We start from the raw sequence: 20,648 nt of genomic DNA, 5'->3' as shown, positions 1-20,648 counted from the left end.
CTTCCCTTATGATATAGTAATGCAATTATTTCCCTTATGATATACTAATGCAATGAATTTCCCTTAGGATATACTAATACAATTTACTTCCCTAATGATATACTAATGCAATTTACTTCCCTTATGAAATACTAATGCAATGTATTTCCCTTAGGATATACTAATGCAATGTATTTCCCTAATGATAAACTATTTCCCTTAGGATATACTAATGCAATGAATTTCCCTTAGGATATACTAATGCAATTTACTTCTCTAATGATATACTAATGCAATTTACTTCCCTTATGATATACTAATGCAATGTATTTCCCTTAGGATATTCTAATGCAATGTATTTCCCTAATGATATACTAATGCAATGTATTTCCCTAATGATAAACTATTTCCCTTAGGATATACTAATGCAATGAATTTCCCTTAGGATATACTAATGCAATTTACTTCCCTAATGATATACTAATGTAATTTACTTCCCTTATGATATACTAATGCAATGTATTTCCCTTAGGATATACTAATGCAATGTATTTCCCTAATGATAAACTATTTCCCTTATGATATACTAATGCAATGTATTTCCCTTAGGTTATACTAATGCAATGTATTTCCCTAATGATATACTAATGCAATGTATTTCCCTTATGATATACTAATGCAATGTATTTCCCTAATGATAAACTATTTCCCTTATGATATACTAATGCAATGTATTTCCCTTAGGATATACTAATGCAATGTATTTCCCTAATGATATACTAATGCAATGTATTTTCCTTATGATATACTAATGCACTAAGTAACACAAGCCATTTTTGAGAAACCTGTTGAAGCCAGTAGATATCCCAAAATAAGTTCAACCCAACTTTTGGTAAAGGGGTGAACAAATTGTCTGGAAACATTCATATTGTTTTGTAACATAAAACACAAAAGAGTCAACAAATATTTTCTTACTGAGTTTACAGATAATATGGTACATTGCATCAAATGGAATTTAAAAAAAAAATATTATGACATTCCTTTAACTACAATGTACTATATAATAAAGGAACACAGCCTACAAAAGTTCCAGATTAGTTTTTAATTTTGCATGAGAAATAAACATACCTGCATAAATCTTTCTGAGATACAGATTCAAGAAATGTTCTGTGGTACTTGGCATCTCAAACATAACAACATAAAATACCAGAAATTTTACACTTAATCCTCACCATGATGCTGCAAATGTGTTGGCCAGAAAAGAGATACCTATCTCTGACCAATGTAATAAAGAAGTGTCTGTCAGAATTTTCACACCTATGTCTCACCATGTCTCCCTCAGACGTGTCTCACAGAAATATGACACCTACTTCTCACCCATGCGATAAAGAAATCTGGCTGTTTTGCTAACCTTACTTTTCTTATCTCAGTCTAGTCATCTCAGACCAGTCATCTCAGTCAAGGTGTACATGTGCTCAGAACTACTTTTAAAAAAGAAACCTTGTTGTCTTCTGCTGTGCCTGATGTAGTTGTACTAAAATCAAGCAACAACAACAACAGCAACAAATATATAACAAAAACATAGAAACTTAAGGGAAATCCATATTTGGGAACACACCATGCAAAAACATTTCGAGAAAGACAAAGACACAAACGCATACGATGTCGAGCTTTTTTGGTATAATGCTAGTTCGTTCCACACAGCATGGTCAATTTTATCCTCTATGCAGACCTAGCTCAGTATATTTTCCAGTCAGCATCATTAAATGTAGCTAAAGTTACCTAACTAGTTTTAAATACTTTGTATAACACAAATTATATACTGTTTACTACATTTAATCATGCTGACCTGATAAATGGCTGCTACAGATAGGATAAAATTCTCAATGCTGTGTGAAATGAACTATAACAGAAAACACTGATCCATGCACATAGACTATAGACCTATACTATTTCATTGCCTCCCAACTCTCTTAACAAACATGGAACACTTAGTACCAGCCAGAAATGTGTTATATAAAACATGCTTTATTCTAATTTTGTTAATCATCTCCATTGTGCCCCGGTTAAATAAAAAATATAACTACAATATTTAAAGACAAATAATGCACTTACCAGCCAGAAGGAATCATTTATCCATCAACACCTTAATCCATAAGCAAATTTCACTGTAGCACTTGCCATATTTCCAGGACAGAAAAATAAATGTTCAAAGAATCCATGAACTTGAAAGTTTTGCAAATGGTTATCCACTTGAGTCCGTTTTTGGAGGGTATATTATACAAGGGGTAATTTCACAATCAGTATTAAAAACAACACAAGTATGTCACAAACAGTTTCACTTCCTCCAAAGAAAAGAATAGTTATATACGATGGTGACTCAGATCTCTAATTACCCATGAATAATCAAAAGCAAGATGTTACTCTTCATTACAGCTTGTACTAAGTATAACTACAGTAGAGCTGAGGAATATTTAAATAAAACTTTTCAGAATTGGAACTGATGAAAATAAAACAATTTCTTGTAATAAATATTAATTATTTATTGTCAATTTCATATAACATCCATTTATTAAATGTGATAATACCTCATTACTATGCGACATTTTATGCTGTTATATTTCTTTGCTCACACATATAAACTGTGTACTTTGGATGCAACAGTCACACCACAGCCCTCATTAACATATATATATTCATGCACCACATGTAAACATTGGATGTGAACACTAAGTAAAGAATTCTTTTTACTTTAAAGGAAAATACTGGGTGAGAAAAATAATCAACATTGGGGTTTGGACCGAGACAAGAAAATCCCAGTTGCGGGGTTATATTATATGTCTCCCCACTCGGGCAAGCCTCGTGGGGAGACAAATAATACAAACCCTTGACTGGGATTTCCTTATCTTGATCCAAACCCCAACATAGATTCTATATGTCTCACCATGCTAATGCATATGTGTCAGTCAAAAGTGTGACACTTATGTTTCTCTATGCTAATGCAGGTGTGTCTGTGAGAAATATGATACCTATGCTTCACCAGCTATCCCAATTAAAATATGTAAAAATGAACTTGAAAATTGTAACAAGCTCAGCGAATCAGATGTAAGATTACATCATTAATATGCATGCTTCTTGCTCATTATCAAACTTGTCCAAGATATTTATGACACAAGCATATATTTGAAGTTTGATAAAAGTTGAATCAGAAATATGGCCACCAAGTGGTAACTTGCTCAACCAATCAGATGCAAGATAACATTATTCTCGTGCTTGAATCTTGCTCATTATTGAACTCATCTGAGATCTTTGTGATACAAGTATATATTCCACATTACTGAACTCATCTGAGATCTTTGTGATACAAGTATATATTCCACATTTGATCATATCCAATAACACCCAATGGTATGCACTAATATCACTCATTATAGACCTTCTCTAAGACTTTGAGGATTAACCAACTGAAATTGAATTAGAACTATGGACTCCATGGAGGTAAGAAGCAACTACTGACAGACAGGTGCATGCTGAATGCAGTACAATACCTCAAACTCACTTGGCCTTATGGCTGATAGATGCATGTTGAATACAGGGCAATACCTCGAACTCACTTGGCCTTATGGCTGAAAATAGATGCATGCTGAATACAGGGCAATACCTCAGACTCACTTGGCCTTATGGCTGAAAATAGATGCATGCTGAATGCAGGGCAATACCTCAAACTCACTTGGCCTTATGGCTGAAAATAGAATCATGCTGAATGCAGGCCAATACCTCAAACTCACTTGGCCTTATGGCTGAAAATAGATGCATGCTGAATGCAGGGCAATACCTCAAACTCACTTGGTCTTATGGCTGAAAATAGATGCATGTTGAATGCAGGGCAATACCTCAAACTCACCTGGCCTTATGGTTGATAGATGCATGTTGAATGCAGGCCAAAACCTCAAACTCACTTGGCCTTATGGTTGATAGATGCATGTTGAATACAGGCCAATACCTCAGACTCACTTGGCCTTATGGCTGAAAATAGATGCATGCTGAATGCAGGCCAATACCTCAGACTCACTTGGCCTTATGGCTGAAAATAGATGCATGCTGAATGCAGGCCAATACCTCAAACTCACTTGGCCTTATGGCTGAAAATAGATGCACGCTGAATGCAGGGCAATACCTCAAACTCACTTGGTCTTATGGCTGAAAATAGTTGCATGTTGAATGCAGGGCAATACCTCAAACTCACTTGGCCTTATGGTTGATAGATGCATGTTGAATGCAGGCCAAAACTTCAAACTCACTTGGCCTTATGGTTGATAGATGCATGTTGAATACAGGCCAATACCTCAAACTCACTTGGCCTTATGGCTGAAAATAGATGCATGCTGAATGCAGGCCAATACCTCAAACTCACTTGGCCTTATGGCTGAAAATAGATGCATGCTGAATGCAGGCCAATACCTCAAACTCACTTGGCCTTATGGCTGAAAATAGATGCATGCTGAATACAGGCCAATATCTCAAACTCACTTGGCCTTATGGCTGAAAATAGGTGCATGCTGAATGCAGGCCAATACCTCAAACTCACTTGGCCTTATGGCTGAAAATAGGTGCATGCTGAATGCAGGCCAATACCTCAAACTCACTTGGCCTTATGGCTGAAAATAGGTGCACGCTGAATGCAGGCCAATACCTCAAACTCACTTGGCCTTATGGCTGAAAATAGATGTATGCTGAATGCAGGCCAATACCTCAAACTCACTTGGCCTTATGGCTGAAAATAGATGCATGCTGAATTCTGGGCAATACCTCAAGCACAGCTGCCTCATGGTAATATTTTTAACTTACCAGCTAAATCTTTCTTGCTTTCTTTCTGGATTGATATTAGCCCTAATGCTCTTTTATGAAGATGTGCTAGCTTTGCTATGTTTTTATCATTTGAATTACCCCATACTGTATTACAGTAGTCTAAATAGGGTTGTATGTAACTGTTATAAAACAGTTTTCTGTGCCTTTCAGGGACAAAATGTCTATCCTACTGAGAAGCCACAAACTTGAATTGACTTTTTTACTGATGTTTGATATGTTCAGTCCATGATAGGCTATTATCTACCAAAACACCAAGTAGTCTATCATGACAGACCATTTGCAAATTTTTATCCTTCCATGTCAGACATAGTTCATCACTATCAAGATTTGTCCTTTTTTGCCATGTTGAGATAAGTAATATTTTAGTTTTACCAGTATTTACCACCATGCCATTGCATGTGCACCACTTTTCCAGTTTGTTTAGTGCATTCTGTAAAGAAATTTAGAGTTCATGCTTTGTGTTTTGGATGTCTGACAATGTTGTGCCATCTGCATAGAGATCTGTAGATGATATTGAGTCTCTCAGTAAAAGCAGTAGGTCATTAATAAATAAAATGAATAGTAGTGGACCTAGAATTGCGCCTCGTGGTTACCTCTATATCTAATTGTTCCAGGTTCAGACAGAACATTATTGATGTAAACATGTTGTGTTCTCTCACTTAAGTAAGAAGTAAACCATCTAATTGTTCTTTCATTACATTGGTAGATTTTCAGTTTCTTCAAAATGATTTCATGATGCACCAGTCAAAAGCTTTCCTGAAATCTACAAATACAAATCCTATTATTCTACCTTGGTCAAGTGCTTGAAACCATTTATCAGTTAGGGAGATCAAGGGAGTCTCACAGGAATATTTCTGTCTAAAGCCTGATTGATTAGGGTGTAACAGCAAGTGTTTGGTTAAATATGACAAGAATGAGTCATGGACATGTTTTTTAATCAATTCTGACAAGTTTGGTAGTATTGAGATTTGGTTGGTAGTTATCAGCGTCATCCTTAAAACCAGATTTGTGAATAGGAGTTACTTTTGCAGTTTTCCATATTTTGGGGACAGATGAGGTTGCAATACTTAAATTAATTATGAATGTTATGCTATCTACAATAGCAGAGGCAGAAGATTTAATGAGTCGTGGACCAATCTGATCAAGTCCTGTAGCTTTCTTGGTATCAAGTTCACTGAGACATTTTTTAACAAAGTTTTTTGATAGTGGTGGGACAGAGAAACATATCTCCTAGGAGACTTTGCTGCTACAGAACTTTTTCAGTTCATTAAAATTGTTTTCTATCACTGGTTCTTTTAACTTTGTGGTACTGTTGGTGAAAAAATCACTGAACACTTTGCAATGTTAGTGTCATCAGTGACTATGGTGTCATTTACCAGAAGCGAGTAAATTTTATTTGTCTGATCTTTGTGTGTTCCTCCAGTTAGTTCATTGAAGACTTTCCAAATGGAGTTTGTGTTGCTCTTTTTGTTTTCAAGCAATGATTGATAATAATTTTTTTAGCTTTTTTAATCATGCTTGTTATTTTTATTTTATTTCTCCATACTTTATATTGTGCATGGTTTCCCATAGCCTTGAATTGGTCTCATGTTTTCATAGCATCTAGGATTTCAGTAGTAAGCCAATTAGGTTGAATTTCGGTCTTTACTCGTATTTTCAGTGGTGCATTTTGGCTGATAGATGCATGCTGAATGCAGGGCAATACCTCAAACTCACTTGGCCTTATGGCTGACAGATGCATGTTGGATGCAGGGCAATACCTCAAACTCACTTGGCCTTATGGCTAACAGATGCATGCTGAATGCAGGGCAATACCTCAAACTCACTTGGCCTTATGGCTGACAGATGCATGCTGAATGCAGGGCAATACCTCAAACTCACTTTGCCTTATGGCTGACAGATGCATGCTGAATGCAGGGCAATACCTCAAACTCACTTGGCCTTATGGCTGACAGATGCATGCTAGATACAGGATAATACCTTAATCTCCTTTGGCCTCATTGGCAGATGAACTCAATATGTAAAATGTGGTAATGGCATTAGGTCCTGATATATTAATGCAAAGATAGATATAAAATTTTCATCAGTCTACCATAATTACAATTTGGAAAATTACGCTAACAAGATTGGTTAAAAAAAGTGAAAAAATCTGACAAATTGTTACGATGATCTGAAAACTAATCAGGCCATTAACTTTTCAGCATAATATAGTGGCAAAATTGTATGGCACTACATTTTGAATGAATGAATATATGTAAAGCGAAATGCCCCTTTCTGCTGCTGCAGCAGGAGCATAAAAGGGATTGGTTAAGATTTCTATCAAAAATCAATATTAAGATACATGGAACCAGAAATAAGTTCATATAATATAAATGTTCCATCCAAATAACTTTTGGATAATGGTGTTGTTCTCACAAAGACAGACACACATTGAGTTGCATGGCTTTGCATTCAACACCACCTGACGCAATGACCTAAATGATAAGGTGTTACACACACACACACACACAAACACACATAAATAAAGAATACAACCTTGACCATACACAGTACTGCATCTCTCGAATTCCAAAACATAGCATTGTCTTGTATGTTTCTGACATAAATAATTGCATTTCAAAGCTAAATCTTCAATAATGTAATATTTAGACTCTGCTTTCAAAGAACTGTGTATTTCCCTGAATATAACTGTGCCCAATGGTTCAGGTAAAGAGACAATCTGATAAAGTGGTACAGCAATGTCTGCAATTATTTCCCCATGACAGGTTAACTTAAAGTTCCTCTAAAAAGTCACAGGGCGAAGTCATTTTTGGCTTCCTAACAGAAGAATGCAAAGTCTACATTTTTTAAGGCGATTTCGTTGCCCATGTCGCCTGGTAGCGTGACCCCTGATATATAGAGATGGATGGAAAGACAAGAGAAACGTTACATTTATGTACCCTTAACATTACATGTGTGTGCCCTTTAACATGTCATTTATGTGCCCTTTAACATTACATGTGTGTGCCCTTTAACATGTCATTTATGTGCCCTTTAACATTACATGTGTGTGCCCTTTAACATGTCATTTATGTACCCTTAACATTACATGTGTGTGCCCTTTAACATGTCATTTATGTGCCCTTTAACATTACATGTGTGTGCCCTTTAACATGTCATTTATGTACCCTTTAACATTACATGTGTGTGCCCTTTAACATGTCATTTATGTACCCTTAACATTACATGTGTGTGCCCTTTAACATGTCATTTATGTGCCCTTTAACATTACATGTGTGTGCCCTTTAACATGTCATTTATGTACCCTTAACATTACATGTGTGTGCCCTTTAACATGTCATTTATGTGCCCTTTAACATTACATGTGTGTGCCCTTTAACATGTCATTTATGTGCCCTTTAACATTATATGTAGGTGCCCTCTGACAATAAATTTGTGTGTCCTTTAACATTACATATATGTTCGCTATTACATTAATGGGATATAACTCACCAGCCATGATCTTCTCAGAAATCTGTTCCATGGTAAGTTTCTGGTTTGTCATCGTCTTTCTATCAAGCTCAATTCTATGTAGCCAAGGAGAGATTCGTTTTATATCAAAGTCAGGCATTTTATAGTATACACTGACCCATTCCTGATCTTCAGAAATCACAGTGTTTAGTGGGTCTGGGTCATAGTAAATGGCTGTGTTACTGGTCACCTTTCTAAGGGTTGTATGCTCCAGTCGACACAGGACATCCTACAAAACATGAAGAGTCCATGTTGATCAAATCCATTGCTGAAAACAACTAGACTTAAAAGAAAATATCTATTAGAAAAATGCATACGTGTAACAGAACAGAAACATCAGCTTAGGACGAATCAGGAGATTTGCAAAATTTTATCAGGCATTCTGACATTAGGCATTCTGACATTAGGCATTTTGACATTAGGCATTCTGACATTATGCATTCTGACATCAGGCATTCTGACATTAGGCATTCTGACATTAGGCATTCTGACATCAGGCATTCTGACATTAGGCATTCTGACATCAGGCATTCTGACATTAGGCTTTCTGACATCAGGCATTCTGACATTAGGCATTCTGACATCAGGCATTCTGACATTAGGCATTCTGACATCAGGCATTCTGACATTAGGCATTCTGACATCAGGCGTTCTGACATCAGGCATTCTAACATCAAAAGAGGGAGGATTTTCAATAAGAATGTGATGTTTTCATTGTGGTTCATATCTTCAACTCTGCTACCCTAATGAGGACCCAAAGGTCGCTAGGTCACCAGGTCACTAGGTCACCAGGTGAGTAGTTTTCATCAATCTGTATGAGAATTTTTGTAAGCTTTCTGAGTCTGGGAATATTATTTTGATTCAATATGAAAATGGTCTCCTACATTAGACAGCAGATTATGTTTGGCTATAAAAAGTTGGCAAATAATGTCTCAGCATGAATATCTTTTTTATCATATTTGCAGTCGTATTCAATATACTTTCATGATAGAGTGTCTACATGATACATAATGCCATTCTTTAAAACAGAATGGGTAAAAAGCATATTCATGTCCTTTGATTCCAAAAACTGAAATATCCATTTCTATTCATCACTGAATTTTTGGTACAATATTTTGGTTGCTCTGATTTTGGTATTTTAGCACTGGGAGACAAAGCATGCTTAGACATCTTGACAGACTTTATTCACCTATGCCTAAGAGACCTTGTTTTAAAGAGCTCTTTAGCAGTCCAGACATAATTAATTAACATCTTTAATCTAGTCCAAATTACATTTGATGACACATACTGTAGATTATATTCCATCTCGACAAATTCAAGCACCAAAACAGAACCAAATCTGCTGATGGAGCACTTTAGTAATCCAGCCATAATTAACATTTGTAATCTAGTCCAAATTACTTTTCATCACACGTTATAGACTATATTCTGTCTTGACAAATTTAAGAACTGAAGCAGCCCTGAAAAAAGAATCAAACTATAAATTGTTCTATACTGATTAAGCTATTGGAATTACCTCTTATCACACATAGTCTAATCTATGATGACAAACTTCAAAAACAAAACCCAACTGACCTTGGTGATAGAATAAACGAGGTATTATTTTATGGTGCTTGAAATTTTCCACTAAACTGACTTGCCCAGCTGAAGCTGGTCACATGATTGCAGTCAGTGTTACCATAAATATACTACACTGGAAGCAAGATGTGAAAAACAAAATGGGAAAAACTTAAATTTCCCATAATCACAGTACACCCACCCATACAGGATGTATCATGTATCACTCTGGTTCCATGCTCACAGTATGCACAACCATACATGATGTATCATGTATCACCTGGTTCCATGTTTATTGTACACACACACATGATGTATCATGTATCACACTTGTTCCATGCCCATTGTACACACACACACATAAAATGCATCATGTATCAACCTTGTTCTATGCTCATAGCACACCCACCCACACAGGATGTATCATGTATCACCCTTGTTCTATGCTCTCTGTACACACACACACACACACACATTCTTGTATTTGGTGGATATAGAGGACGTGTATGGAACTGCGTACCGAGGACATTTGTTCTGGTGATGTTAGAGCAAAATCAAATACTGCTTGAGGCAGTACATTAACAAGAAATGGTGATGTATCAAGGAGGGAACTGTATTAATCACTTCTAAGAAATATGAAATTTAGCAGTGCAAGCGAGGACGCACATGTTTACACAAATTTTCTGTATCATCCATACAAACTAAGGATGCACACTATTTGACAAAATCACAGAGGCCATGGGCATTCGTACATTATAACCAACAAGGATATATTTGCACATCTAATCCAGTCTTAACAATCAGTACGACCGCTCAGGTGGCCTAGTGGTTTGAGCGTCCGCCTCGGATGCAGGAGGTTGCGGGTTAGAACCCAGGCAGACCCATAACAAAGACATGACAATGGTACTAACAGCTGCCTCGCTAGTCGCTCAGCATTACGAGGTTAGTGTTATGACTTAGTCAGCCTGGTGTAAAAATAATGTGACTGCGTGTGACATCATGCTACATGTATGTGGCATAATGCCCCAATGATAGACATCACTATAAATTGCCACACTGTAGACACTGTAGCGATATGATTGAAAGATTGTTAAAGCTACGTTAAAATCAAATCGAAATCACATACTAGTATTAAGTAACTGTAACCTCTTTAATAGTTTCAACTACAACTGGTCTTTAGAGCAATTACATTATTTTTTGAATATATATCTTGTTGTTATCGACGGACTGATGAATTTATTGATTGAATGATTGTCCTGCAATTAGACTTTGGTACGACATAATACGCTTCGGACTAATCCATCACGTTGGAGATCATCTCGTAACAAATTTGGAATATGTGCATTTGGTTGTAGCACCCCGTTTTAAAGAATTCTTAGATTTGTGTGATTACTTGTTTGATTGTTGGAACTCGATGCAATGGACACATTCCTTAGCCTAAATTATTAGCCACTGAGTAGGAGCAAATGTCACGGAGTGATGTATTAGTGAGTTTCCATGATGCCATGGTTGACTTTTAGTGAATTCAGGTCAAAACGGCAAGCGTGTCCCTGGAGTAATATAGTCCCTATTAAAACCTAATGGTGTACATTGGTTGTGTGACTGCAGTGGCAGTATTTATGGCATGAAACCGGTAAATTACACAAAAGAATAAACAAGAAGGGACTTGGCCGATACCGTTTATGTTGCCATGGTGGAAATGTGATGTAGTTGTACTGGCGAAATGTGCCTTGAAACCATAAATTGACTGGCCAAAGGTGGCACAGGAAAAATAGTTCCCTGTGTTAGAGGATAGTTGTATAGTTTCTATGGCGTGAACTGCTGACAGTACGGAAAGTTGATGAAGAGAAACCATGCAGATGTGTGGTTGATAGATATTTGTCAAATTTTGAGATATGTGGTCTTGCATTGATTAGCGAAAAATGTATGTATAGAATGGACACGTCAGGCTTTCTAATTTATAATCGAAGTTGTAGAGAAGTCTTTCGAAATTTGGGGTAAACTTATGACTTCTAGTGAAATCGTGCCAGGGATTGATACTGCTCCGTCAAGCAAATACCCCTGGATTATAGCAATACTATTTGGCTGGATTAGATCATTTATGGAAGGAAACTCGCCTTATTGGCAATGACTATTCGCTTTTTGATAAAATATAGTAATATCGTTGTTGCATAATACGCGTACAAATCTTCTCTCTTTCTTTCTTTATCTCTCTCTCTCTCTCTCTCGCATGTGCAGATGTAAAGTTGATAATAAGAATGAAAGTTTGTGTTAGCCATATTGTGTATTTCACGAGACTTTTTATTTTTCAAGTAACTTTGGTTGAATAAATCGATGATGCATACAACATTATTTCTGTTGTAATCTGTATAATGTTTTATCTCAACCTCACGGCAAAGAATAATGATAGACTAAAACATCGACAACAACAACAACAACAACAGCAACAACTTATCTATGTTAACTGAATCGAAACCTCTTAAAATGCTTTAAAGTTCAGTAATTGCAGAGGCAAAGAACAGAGTTCTATGAAAGTAGATGTATGCATAAGTTTAGTGGATGGAAATACTTGTCTAATACCTTTTTACAAACAGTTTATCCTGTTTTATTGTTTTGGAGCCATGAATGAACAAGAATATACTTTAATGATATAAGACTCTCTTGGTTCACCTTCAGAATCATTTAGTTTATACATTTGCTAATTCAAGGTACCACGTAAAGGTGTTTTGCATCGCTGATTGGAAGTTTTAAAGTTTTTTCGTCTTGTATTTACATGTTGTGTGTTGTTTTAATAAGACTTCATTTACAACAGAAATAGTGATACAGTAATTTATGATAAGTTCAGCAAATTTATCCAATCACCAATGGAAGCAAGTAAATACATTTAAAAGAACATTTAATGTATTCAAGAGTGTATGACTGCTTGCACGTTTAGTCACAGGTCTTAAGAGTGTAATAATGAAAACCATATTCGTGTAATTAAATGTTTCATTTTGGGACTGATCGTCTTGATGATAAATGTTTGACCTCTGTATAATATATTTATCTTTCTATATATTTACTGAAGTTCTGTGCATGTAACTTCCAAATTCAGTTAGTGATAATTCGATCTCACCGTGACGGGATTTTTCACTTGAATCACAAATGTTCTATCCTGTTTGAATACTAAATAGGCATATTATGAAATGGGGAGGATATAGCTCATTTAATAATCACAAAATAAATTTTCAAATCAAGGATGTCTTTTCAATATCTTAACGTGTGTAAAATCTCGCCGCACACAGGACGTTTTAACTTTACAGATGGGTCAGATAATTAGCAATTTCATTCCAACTCTACAATGAATTCATGTGTATTTCCAATAGCATTTTGATGTACTTCTTTCGTACATGGTCGTAGATTGGACATGTATGGTATGAATGTATCGCGAGTTTCCCAACACTATTGTCTCACATGTATGAAATATTAATAAAAATGGCAGGGACTGTTATATGCACCAGCTTATCTTCTTATAGTTTAGCTTAGTAGTTGGCATATGATGTTTGGATCTAAAGGGAGATAATACGTTTTTGCAACATGTAATTTGACAGTGGAGATCTCTCTACAAGTTTTCCACCGGGCAATCAAGGACATTATTTTGGGCATGTGTATCACCAACTTAGGAGGAAAGATACACTCCAAAATCATGAACAAGTACCAAGCATGTAAACAGGGACCTTCCTACAAATCATGATTTTACGTTATTCTAGGCTAAAATAGTTGGGAGAAGCAAGATATTACCATTTTTCCAACCAAGGACATCCTCGGTAGGAGGTGTGTCCTCGGTACGTTGGTATGTAATCTCATTAATGTCCTCGGTTTACACCAAATACAAATGCACACACACACAGAGGATGTATCATGTATCACCCTTGTTCCGTGCTCAAAGTACACACACACACACACACAGAGGATGCATTATGTATCACCCTTATTCCATGCTCATAGCACACCTGCCCACACAGGATGTATCATGTATCACCCTTGTTCCATACTCACTGTACACACACATAGGATGTATCATGTATCAGCCTTGTTCTATACTCATAGCACACCCACCCACACAGGATGTATCATGTATCACCCTTGTTCCATGCTCACTGTACACACACATAGGATGTATCAGTATCACCCTTGTTCCATGTTCATAGCACACCCACCCACACAGGATGTATCATGTATCACACTTGTTCCATGCTCACTGTACACACACATAGGATGTATCAGTATCAGCCTTGTTCTATGCTCATAGCACACCCACCCACACAGGATGTATCATGTATCACCCTTGTTCTATGCTCACTGTACACACACACACACACACACACACAGATGATGTATCATGTATCACCCTTGTTCCATGCTCACTGTGCACACACACACACACACATACACACACACACAGATGATGTATCATGTATCACCCTTGTTTCATGCTCACTGTGCACACACACACACACACACACACACACACAGAAGATGTATCATGTATCACCCTTGTTCCGTGCTCAAAGTACACACACACACACACACAGAAGATGCATCATGTATCACCCTTGTTCCATGCTCATAGCACACCCACCCACACAGGATGTATCATGTATCACCCTTGTTCCATGCTCACTGTACACACACATAGGATGTATCAGTATCAGCCTTGTTCTATACTCATAGCACACCCACCCACACAGGATGTATCATGTATCACCCTTGTTCTATGCTCACTGTACACACACACACACACACACAGATGATGTATCATGTATCACCCTTGTTCCATGCTCACTGTACACACACACACATACACACACACACAGATGATGTATCATGTATCACCCTTGTTTCATGCTCACTGTGCACACACACACACACACACACACAGATGATGTATCATGTATCACCCTTGTTCCATGCTCATAGTACACACTCACAATGGACAATATATGTGATATCAATATTGTCTGCTCATGTATCACATACTGAAGGCAGTAGACTGTTGTTGATGTATGTCCAATTACAAATGTATTAAGGCTTATTTCTTGTTTCTTGTTTACATTTCAAGTTAAATCTAAGGTCTGAAACTACTAATGATTAAATTTTAGCCCTATTGTAATAGAAAATAACTATATTTTAATAAAAAATAACTATATTGTAATAAAAAATAACTACATTGTAATAGAAAATAACTACATTGTAATAAAGACAATGACTATAAAGCTGAAAAACCAACATTACAAGAATATGCATTACCAACTCTGCTCATGAGAACATTTCTCCAAGTCAAATGTTTCTCATGACAGACATATAAATAATAGTTGTGAACACATTCTGAAATCATGAAACAAAACAAAACAAAAATATACACATCTTTAACTACCATTCAGCACAGCTCACCACTCCCCTCACTTGAATTTCCTCACATAGTAGGCATCACCAGTATAAAGAATTTAAATTATACCTTCGCTTTCTCAGCATCACGAGCAGCCTGGCCAACAAGAAACACAGTAAGGGAAGGTGTTTTGGGCTTCTTTGAAATGTTGATAATCTCCTTTAACCTGGGTACACCTAGAGTCACGTTCTTTGCTGACACACCAGCATAGTGGAATGCACTGATTGTCATTTGGGAGCCTGGTTCTCCAAATGATTGAGCAGCAAGGACTCCCACCATTTCACCTGGATGTACCTGAGGCAGATTATTGAGTTCTAAGGTACCTTTTAAGTAAAATATTGTTTAACGAAGTGCTTAAAAATTTAACAAGCATACTATATATAGTATATTGTCTTCCTACCCCATATTAAGTCTTCCATGTAGGCATTAGAAGGTCATGATTAACTCTGAAACTAACTGACCAATCAAACTCAATGACTCTGACGTGTAAAGGTATTTGGTCTTGAATGAAACCATTAGTTTATTATTAGGCTTACAATGACCCTGACCTTTGGCCTTTAGACATGAAAATCTAAAAGCAAGCCATCCACAAATTTTGGCTAAATACCTTACTGTTGAACAGAAGTTACTGTGCAAAACCCATTTTCCTTTGAGTCATAATGACCTTGAACTTTAACTCTTCATAAGGCATCTTCCTTACCTATAGTAAAAACCCTTCACCAGCTCTGGTCAAGGTATGTAGTTTAGTGACCTTGGTCTTTGACCTTTTAACTCCAAAAATCAATAGGCTTTGTACCCAAAATGTAAGACAACCATCAACTTTGTTACATGGTTGACAATTGAAATGTTTCTGCAGAAATCACTTTTTATTTTTAGCCACAGTGATCTTGAACTTTTGACACCAAATGGATAAAAAGGCTTCTTCCTTACTCTGAGTTTAGTCTGAGACTGAAGCAAAAATAAAGATTTTGTACAGAAACCATTTTCATCTTCCAGTCACACTGAACATTGACTTTTACCTTTCATTCTAGTCACACTGAACTTGGCCATTGACATTTTTTCCAGTCACATCGAACTTGGCTCTTGACCTTTTATTCCAGTCACATTGAACTTGGCACTTGACCTTTCATTCCAGTCACAATGAACATGGCACTTGATCTTTCATTCCAGTCATACTGAACTTGGCCCTTTACCTTTCATTCCAGTCACACTGAACTTGGCCCTTTGCCTTTCATTCCAGTCACACTGAACATGGCCCTTTGCCTTTCATTCCAGTCACACTGAACATGGCCCTTTGCCTTTCAATCCAGACACACTCAACTTGGTCCTTTACCTTTCATTCCAGTCACACTTAACTTGGCCCTTTACCTTTCATTCCAGTTACACTGAACTTGGCCCTTTACCTTTCATTCCAGTTACACTGAACTTGGCCCTTTACCTTTCATTCCCTAAACTGGTAGACTTCTTTCAAACTCCAAGCACAAACCATCTCAAAAGTTTTGGTTAGTGCAATAAACAAGACTGCTAATGGGGGTGTGAAAAGTGTATTGCTTTTGAAATTTGACAGAAATGTTTGTACATTTAATTATGCCTCAAATATTGAAATGAATCAACTGGAAGAAGAAAAAAACACAGGGACTTCAAATATATCAACTGGATGAGACATAAGGACTTCAAATGTATCAACTGGAAAAAAAGCACAGGGACTTCAAATATATCAATTGGAAAAGACACTGGGACTTCAGATGCATCAACTTCAACAGACATATGGACTTCCAATGCATCAACTGGAAAAGATACAGGGACTTCAAATGTATCAACTGGAAATGACACATGGACTTCAAATGCATCAACTGGAAAAGACAGTAACTTCAAATGCATTACCTGGAATAGACAAATGGACGTCAAATGAATCAACTGGAAATGACAGTGACTTCAAATGCATCAACTAGAAATGACACATGGACTTCAAATGCATCAACTGGAAAAGATATAGAGACTTCAAATGCATCAGCTGGAAGAGACACAAGGACATCAAATGTGTCAACTGGAAAATAAGGTGATATAAAATGCATCAACTGGAAAGACACATGGACTTCAAATGCATCAAATGGAAAAGACACATGGACTTCAAATACTTCAAATGGAAAAAAGCACAAGGACTTTAAATATATCAACTGGAAAAGACATGGGACTTCAGATGCATCAACTTCAACAGACACATGGGACTTCCAATGCATCAACTGGAAATGATACAGGGACTTCAAATGCATCAACTGCATGAGACACATGGACTTCAAAAGCATCAACTGGAAATGACACATGGACTTCAAATGCATCAACTGGAAATGACACATGGATTTCAAATGCATCAACTGGAAAAGATAGTAACTTCAAATGCATTACCTGGAACAGACACGTGGACTTCAAATGAATCAACTGGAAATGACACATGTACTTCAAATGCATCAACTGGAAAAGATATAGAGACTTCAAATGCATCAACTGGAAAAGACACAAGGACATCAAATGTGTCAGCTGGAAAATAAGGTGATATAAAATGCATCAACTGGAAAGACACATGTACTTTAAATGCTTCAAATGGGAAATAGCACAAGGACTTTAAATATATCAACTTCAACAGATACATGGACTTCAAATGCATCCACTGGAAAAGATAGTAACTTCAAATGCATTACCTGGAATAGACACATGCACTTCAAATGCATCAACTGGAAAAGATATAGAGACTTCAAATGCATCAGCTGGAAGAGACACAAGGACATCAAATGTGTCAACTGGAAAATATGGTGATATAAAATGCATCAACTGGAAAGACACATGGACTTTAAATGCATCAAATGGAAAAGACACATGGACTTCAAATGCTTCAAATGGAAAAAAGCACAAGGACTTTAAATATATCAAATGGAAAAGACATGGGAGTTCAGATGTATCAACTTCAACAGACACATGGGACTTCCAATGCATCAACTGGAAATGATACAGGGACTTCAAATGCATCAACTGTGTGAGACACATGGACTTCAAAAGCATCAACTGGAAATGACACATGGACTTCAAATGCATCAACTGCATGAGACACATGGACTTCAAATGCATCAACTGGAAATGACACATGGACTTCAAATGCATCAACTGGAAAAGACAGCAACTTCAAATGCATCAACTGGAATAGACACATGGACTTCAAATGCATCAACTGGAATAGACACATGGACTTCAAATGCATCAACTGGAAAAGACAGCAGCTTCAAATGCATTACCAGAATAGACACTTGCACTTCAAATGAACCAGTTGCAAGAGAGACAGTGATTTCAAATGCATCAACTGAAAGAGATACATGGACTTCAAATGGATCAACCAGAAAAGACACAGGGACTTCAAATATATCAAACTGAAATTCCAGTGTACTTCAACTGGAAAGGATGTAGAGACTTACAAAATATCAACAAAATATCCAAAACAAGTGTACCATATATGCTCACTTATAAGATGTGTTGGAATACAAACAATAAAGACCTTGTCCTGCCACTGCACTACACTGCAGATAAGTGTCATTGGCACTCGAATACTGATTAGTCCAAATAAACTGCATAGACCCAGATCTGCCAGCACAGTATGTTGCAATTGAACTTGACAAGTACATATGGTATTTTATAGTCCATTGAAAACAATAATCCCACATTTTAAATTTGAATTAATCATCTGTCCTCTTCACTGCATTGTATCTATGAAGTGATATAAGGTATGAAAAATGATATCTGTCATGCTGCGATTCAGTCCAACATATTTTTACAAAACAAATTTCACCTCTGTCTGCATGGGTTCGAGCTGTATGCTATATGAAAATGAAGACAAATAATGAGACCTCACACCCTCGTCAGTATGCTGTATGCTATATGAAAATGACAACAAATAATGAGACCTCACACCCTTGTCAGTATGCTGTATGCTATATGAAAATGAAGACAAATAATGAGACCTCACACCCTCGTCAGTATGCTGTATGCTATATGAAAATGAAGACAAATAATGAGACCTCACACCCTCGTCAGTATGCTTTATGCTATATGAAAATGAAGACAAATAATGAGACCTCACACCCTCGTCAGTATGCTGTATGCTATATGAAAATGGAGGCAAATAATGAGACCTCACACCCTCATCAGAAAAAAAATAACAGTACAAAGTCTTATTTACAGAATGACATCCAAGTCTGTGACGTAAACCATTTTTCTCCATTCAGTCACAGTGACCAACTCTCCATCCTCAGGCTGGCTCTAGGATTTTCCCAGTAAAATGCATAGAGTTTGTTGACAAGTGATAAGTCCTTAAAAAAGCTGTATCCATGACCAATCTCAACCTTAATAACAAATATCACTCATGCTCAACATGGCTTCATTTTGACAATCCTGCTACATAAAAAAATTAATTGAATAAAACTGTACAATCACAAAAATTGAACATGCCATGAAAATTTAACAATCCAGAAATTTTCTCACATTCAATTTTTAACTCATTCATGAATATAATTTTTTAAGTCTAATGATCAAAACAAAATTAAACATTACAGAAGATAACAATTACACAGCAGGCATTCTCTCCAGCTAAGTCTGTACCTGAGCTTGCTGGAACCTTGTTTCTATTTCTCCCAACAACCATTCAAATGACTTGGCAGACAAACGGAACTCTTCTATGACTCTCTTGGAACACAGGGTAGAGCGAATGAGGATCTTCATTAAAAGGGTTGCATTTTCATTGGCCTGGATACTAAGCCTGTCTTCTCCTGGTACCACCACCAATTTTTTGCACAGCTCCTTGACACCTCCAGAAAATAGTTTAAACTGCAGTAATATCATTATTTGGGATAATTATGTGAGATTTAGCCAAAGCTGAGAGATAATTATATGGGATTTAACCAAAGTTGGGAGATTATTTTATGGAATTTAGCAAAGGTGGGAGATAATTATGGGGGAGTTAGCTAAAGCTGAGAGATAATTATGTGGAATTTAGGCAAAGATGGGAGATAATTATGTGGAATTTAGGCAAAGATGGGAGATAATTATGCTGGATTTAGCCAAATATGGGAGATAATTATGTGGGATTAGCCAAAGCTGGGAGATAATTATGTGGAATTTATACTAAGCTGGGAGATAATTGTTTGGGATTTGGCCAAAGCTGAGAGAAAAGCTGGGAGATAATTATGTGGATTTAACCAAAGATGGGAGATAAAATCTTAATAATACGGCATTCATAAGAATTTAGTTACATGCATTCCAC

The 20,648-nt window shown here is 36.6% G+C and overlaps 1 pseudogene across 1 annotated transcript in view; it reads right to left on the bottom strand.

The window, feature by feature from the left end:
• Nucleotides 1–20,648, bottom strand: part of LOC149800501 (DNA-directed RNA polymerase II subunit RPB1-like) — a 271,243-nt pseudogene that overhangs the window by 95,296 nt on the left and 155,299 nt on the right. The window contains exons 17-19 of the transcript XR_016421394.1: nucleotides 19,988–20,193; nucleotides 15,413–15,637; nucleotides 8,341–8,587 (exon numbers count right to left, since the gene is read on the bottom strand). The product of XR_016421394.1 is annotated as a DNA-directed RNA polymerase II subunit RPB1-like (transcript). The remainder of the gene's footprint in view (nucleotides 1–8,340; nucleotides 8,588–15,412; nucleotides 15,638–19,987; nucleotides 20,194–20,648) is intronic.

This window comes from Sinohyriopsis cumingii, chromosome 5 (assembly GCF_028554795.1).
Source record: "Sinohyriopsis cumingii isolate HCF-2022 chromosome 5, ASM2855479v2, whole genome shotgun sequence".
Taxonomy (NCBI): domain Eukaryota; kingdom Metazoa; phylum Mollusca; class Bivalvia; order Unionida; family Unionidae; genus Sinohyriopsis; species Sinohyriopsis cumingii.
The sequence above is the reverse complement of the archived record's forward strand: the minus strand, read 5'-3'. Positions and strand labels throughout refer to the sequence as shown.